Genomic DNA, 6,439 nt, shown 5'->3' on the forward strand with positions numbered 1-6,439 from the left:
AACATTTTTTAAAAAAATGTCATCCTTGAGATATTTCAAGACTTTCATGACTCAGGTGCTACCTGGGCCCCAGGTATAGTGAAAACAACACCCAACACCTCGTGTTAGGTGCTTTGCAACACAATCTTTGGGCAAAACACAGCTAATTATTTAGACTTAAAATGAATCGTTTGATTTTTATCGTTCCTCCCAAATATGTCTTTCTGGCTCCAATTACAACAACTCCCTTTTAGGGCTTCCCCCTGCACTCAGCACTTCCTGAAACCTGGCAACCTTTTTAAAATACAGATTTCTCTACACCCCGTGCCTTCTACCTGCCTGGAATAATCTACCCTGCACTGATACATCTTCAAAATGTTTTTCCTAAACCCCAGAGCTGGATTTAATCCTTCCTCCTGTGACCAACTTGTTGATACAAATCAACTTTAATTATTCTAGTTATCACTCTCCATCCAAATAAATGTACAAAATTGAGCATCTGCTATTTGCCAAGTGTTTGTTTTATTACAAAATAGCACTCACATCCTGTCTTTTGACAGAGTTGGCAGTAGAATTCCAAGACATGATTTTAGTGATATAAGGCTGGACTCCCTACCCCTTAAAATTGTGTGTTTTCCATCTGTCCAACATTATCTTAGATAATAAATATGTGCATAAATTATGATATTTCCCACCCTCAACTGCTTCTGTGTAGGGTAACAGGCCCCTGATTGGCTTAATCAGTTATGTATGGTTAGTCTAATGCATTTTATCATACAGTTCCATCCCAGTGGGCCTTGATGGAGAGGTGCCAAAGTGCCTTACCCAGAACTAAGATATGATAAAGTCTTTCTCTAATAGGGGTATCTTCATTCAAATTTCAAATCTAACAATTAAACGTGTTAGCTTCATGACCTCCAATCCAACAATTTGTTGAAGACGAAAAGTGTTGAAGTCATGGGAAAAGCATACTCTGCCACAATCTGGCTGGGCACAAAATCACCAGCCACTCAAGCAGGAACAAACTTTATTTCCAAAACTCCCGGGAACGCCAGGCGCAAGGCCTTCTCCAGGGACACACCACACCAACAGGAAATCCCTCCTCCAGAAATCCCTCCTACCGCACTTCCCCAACCAATGGGAACTCTCTGGGAGTCCCGAGAGCGCTCCAAAGTAGCGGGCCAAGGCGGTCAGCAGGAGTCTAATCTCCAATTGAATACACATCCTAACATCACATTATCATCTCAATGGCTTGCTGGTGTCACCTTTCAACCAAAAATGCCATGCGTCATTCCTACTACTATGGCTCTCAGCAATACTCCTCTCTCCACAAGACATCTTCTTCTACAACTCCCTCTCTCCTCATTCTCCCAGTCACCTGTGCATCTGTTCATCCACCCACCCCACCACCCATCTGCTTATTCATTCAATGAATGCTTACATTTCTCAGCTAGAAGAATAGTATGTAACAGTGTTACAGTGGATGATATGAATAAAATAAGATACTCCCCAACTCCAGGCACCTTGGTTCAGGTCATCTGTGCCAAGTGCCAGGGATGCAGAGAAACTGGGCACATTGCCTGTAATCTCAAGGAGGGTGCTCCCAAGTATAAGAAACACCAAGTAAATGCAACAATGCCACATAACACCTGGGTAAAAAGATGTTTGCACATGGAATGTTGCAGAGGGGACAGGTAGAGGTTGGGAATGGCTCACAGGGGAGCGGATCCCACATTAGGAAGTGTATTCAATTGGAGATTAGACCCCTGCTGTCCGTCTACACAAAGGATGAGGAGCAGCGGCTGGACAGGTGGACCAGCACTGGGTGAGTAAGGAGCACCAAGTGTGGGGTTCTGCAGAGATAAACACCCCAGGAAGGTGGTGGGGCAAGAGTCTAGAAAGGTCAGCAGGAGCCCAATCACGGAGGAACAAGTGCCAAGCTAAAGAACTTAGAATTTTTCCCATTGGGTGATTGGGGGCCACTGTGTACATGAGAGGTCATGATGAGGGCCCAACTTACCTCTTCACAGTGAGATACATGTACCCCACGGTATGGACAAACTGAGCCAGGGTGGAGGAAGAAAATGTCAGTGCTTGCATTTATCTCACCCTTTTAAGTCAGTTGCTCTCCTTGCTTGATGATGCACACAATATATCATATATTGGCATGCCTTTTTTTTCTCGGTGGTGCCAGGGCCTCATGCACACTAGGCAGACATTCTCCCAGTAAGCCACATCCCCACCCTCCACATGCATTTTATGGTAAACAATATTGGGATTCATGCTTAATATTTTACAGATATTAATGACATGATCAAAACTGTGGATCGTTGTAACAAGACAGTAAAAGAGGAGAGAGATACAGAAGAACACTAGGTGACTAAGCATGGGGGAGAGATGTCCAGTGCGGCCAGGTGATCACAAGGCCATAATCGGGGTGATGGTCATGCGATGACAAAGGGCAGGAACTACCAAAACAAAAGACAGGGGCATGTAAAAAGAGAGAGGAAACATGGATTTCCTGAGTAAAAGTCCTGTGGGGAAAAAAATCAGATTTGCTTGAGCCCCCTTTTTCCCCCAAATGTGAAGTTTCCCACACAGAGCACCTGAACAAGGAACAATAACTACACTGTGACCTCTGCAGGGGAATATGTGGGCCTCGGTCCCCAACATCAACATTCAAGATCCTGTACTGCATCAGTTGTGATTTGATTTAACTGTCTCTTCTACCCCAGAATGATTCTTTTCTGCATAACAGTATAGCATTCAGACAGAGTAATTCGGAAAATGCAAATGATTTGACCAAATTGCCCCTCCACAAATCTTCCTTTCACTCAAAAGGGTCAGAGTTTTGTGAACTCTGAGTTTTTTGAGTCAGATCTGGGAATTAGGAGAGGGGCTGTGTCTCCAGTGAACCCAAGTTTTTATTTTCTCTACTGAGGGCTGTGTTGGTAATACAGATCAAGACGAGCTTAGTGTGTGGCCCATCATCATTCCAATGGAGCATCATTCACCTGTATCCCTGGTCTACCAAGGCCAGCCGATGAAGCATTTCCCAAGGATGTTGTCTCCCTTTTCACTAATACAATTATTTCATTGTCAAGGTCATGTCCTCTAGACTTCCCAAGGAACATAATTACAAGGTTGGTGAGCAGATTACATACTACATTCTTATCAATCTGTGTCTTCGAGTTACTTCTGCATTAGACCAAGTCAAATCTGTATCTGTTTCTTTCAGCATAAGTCATGGTTGAATTCAGGTTTGAGTCTACTGAGAGACAAGTCCCAGTTGTTCCTCCCGTGCATTAAATCCCGAATCTCTAAGTATAACATATTAATACGTTTGGCTCACTCTAAAATTACATTTCTCACATTTTTATTATTTTTATTTTTTATTTTATTCCCACATCTGTTTTCCAAGATTTTGCCAATATAAATTAGCAAAATATTGAGATTCATTTGCTATTTACAAGTGTTCTACCTGTATTTGACCTTGTCACCTGTCCTCTGAGAGTGAGTACAGTTAAGGACACAGTCAATGAGGAGTGCTAGGTTTGGGACACAAGGAGAACCGGCATCCTCTTGCAAATTAGCTACCTCAGCTGAGGCCATGCCTTCAAGCAAGAAGAATCTTCAAGCAAGTCAGAACCAACCTCATCAGAGAGGGGAGGCAGGGTTTGGGATGGTGGGGTCAGGTAACTTGGTCCTCCCAGATTTCACTACAACCCTGTTTCCTACTGTTGTACTAAAAGTGTCCTAAATTCACAGCATTTGCAATCCTGAAAATCTAACCTATGTTGAAATTCAGCAACTCACATTCTGCTCTGTCCACCTTACAGCTACGAGGCCAGAGATACTTGTATAGGTGGTCATACAAAGTCCCTGGTTTTCTGGATCACAAGGTATTAGGATTCCATTTGCTTAGGGGCCCCATGAAAATGTTCCCTTGCACACCTAACAAAGCCATTGTCCATTACTACTTTCTCCTCAAATGGCATAAGGACCTAGAGTGCTTTATCTCTGATCACCCTCTTACTGTTATTTTTCTTCCATGTCTTAAAAAATCCTCTCTCTGATTTGCTGTTCCCACTAACTGAACTGAAAAATTTTAAAAATTCCTCAAAAGGAATTGTGCCTATCTCAAAACAAAACCATGGAGACAGCAGTCAGAACACCTGTTCTGCTCTGCAGAGGAGAAAACTGCCGAGGTAACAGACAGAGGCAGCCGGTGTGGGCGGACCCAGGGGAGAGTGGGAGCAAGGGGCAGCACACAGGGAGGTCTAGAAGGGTCTCTGGGAAGTGAGGGTGTGAAGGGGCCTCAGAACCCTTCATGAAGTAATGATGAGAATATTGGGCACAAAGCATATCTCCGAAGGGGATGGCTCGAGTTGCTCTGGGTTGAGAATAAAAGCCTCTTCAAAGTAGCTTTAGCAAAGGAGTCTATTCTTTATATATAAAGTGTATCTTTTATATACAAAGGAGTATATTCAGCAAAGGAGAGAGAGAGAGATTGAGATTGCATTTAAGGATTTGGAGTTGCCTCTTGGCGTGTGAGGAGAACGTGAGCGGCCAGTCTTCAGGAAGGAAGGCCGCAGGGCTGGAATGCCAGGGGCGCAGGCTGGCTTAGCTCCTGGCTCACATCCCAAATTCCCGGCGGAGACAATCGCGCTGGCTCCAGATTGGGTCTGCGAGAGATCGGCTTGTTGGTACAAGTCCATGGACTCTGAAGAGGGGTTCTCCAAAGTGGACATGCCCCTGCCTCCAGGGCCAAGACGCAGCTCTGTGCTACTGAGAGGAGGGACAGGAGGTACCGCCAGTACAGGAGCTGGGGTTGGGGCAGGGCAGAAGGAGACAGAGCAGAAAATGGAAGGCGAAAGAGACACTGGAAGAGAAGTTGGGAGATCCACCCTGGCAAGGGTCGAGGACACCCAGAAGGATGGATAAGAGGAACCGCAGCCCAAAGTCAAAGTGCACACTAGTGTATGTGGGCTCACCAGACACGCAGAGCAGGGAACTACCTACTTGGGAATCGTGTCTCTGGTTCTCTTGTGTCTAAGTCATAACCAGTATTCGCCCATATGGAGGGGGTGACTTAGGAATTAACTCTCCTACTCTGGCTTCTAAGTCATTTCTTACAATGGTCACCCGCCTGGAGAGCTGCTGAGCAGGAGGCCCAGGCCACGTGTGGGCAGATCTCAGCACTTGGTGGCTTGTGGTGGAGACCATCTCTGGACTCAGGGCATTACTGGTGTTGACTTTCTTGTCTTTGATGTCATGTTTGGGGCACTGAAGTTGTGATACATGAACGTGGTGAGGCTTCGTAGTGTGTTTATAACAAACGGCTCCCATTGTGAGAGCAAGGAACCGTGCAGGGCACCGGGTGGCCATGGGAGACAGCCCTGTGTCGGAAATGCCTGTGAAGGGAAGCCACTGACCCGCGCCATCCTAACCAGAGGTAACATCAACTAAGGAAGCAACCGTGCCTACTTCTTAGAGCACCTCTGTAGTTTTAGTAAAAACTGGACATTCACTTAGGGACTTGAGAATGACTTGGGGCAGGGGTTGGGACTTGGGAAAATTTAAACACATAAAAACCTTGACTCAAGTCAAGTGTTGCTTTAAAGTTGTGAGTACACTACATAATTCCCGATAAGACATATGATACTATTAAAAATGTCTTTAAGAGCAATACCCTTTAGTAAAGGACAGACTTTTATGTGAACTTTAATTCTAGTTCAAAATACCCAACTCTAAAACTCCAGGAGATGAGCAAAATATTACTAAGGAAACCTTTAAATGCAAACTTCTGAAGTCAGAGATGAAGCGGATGAACCCAGTATTAAAACAACAGCTGACAGAGAAACAGATTAAAACAAAACCAAACTGAACAATATTGGAATTTGTGCTCTTTTTGTCCAGAGAGGCTCTATGGTCAAAAAGTTTTTCTTTCTTTTCCCTACATATTGTTGGTGAGGAAAATGGATAAAAGAAATGAGCAATTGCCTTGAATGGAACTTAAATGGCAAAGAAAGCCTTTCTGAAATCATAAGCCGAAGGTCACGATTTGGAGCCAGGAATGAGCTGGTGGAGGACAAGGGTTGAGATCTGAGTGGATCCTCAGTGGGGGCAGGCCCCTCTCATGGTGAGCAGAAGCAGGAGGCCACTCGTGGAGGTGGGCTGCAGGCCTGGCTGCACACCCCGCATCGCTGCCACCTGAGTTCCATCACTCAGGTTAAGACGAGAAGAAAAGATCCCAGGGGTTACTACTATCATGGGTGAGACCCATCAGACCATCCTCCTGTCTCCCAAATTGCTGGGATTACAGGTGTGCGTGACATGCTCGGCCAGGCAAATTTACTTTTAAAAACAAAACAAAACAAAAAAAAACATTGCCCACTTTCATTTGGTGGCACCTCCTGAAAAGGAGAGTGACCCACCAGTCAAGGAGAAGCAGCCATTT

This window comes from Urocitellus parryii, chromosome 9 (genome assembly GCF_045843805.1).
Source record: "Urocitellus parryii isolate mUroPar1 chromosome 9, mUroPar1.hap1, whole genome shotgun sequence".
NCBI classification, from domain to species: Eukaryota; Metazoa; Chordata; class Mammalia; order Rodentia; family Sciuridae; genus Urocitellus; species Urocitellus parryii.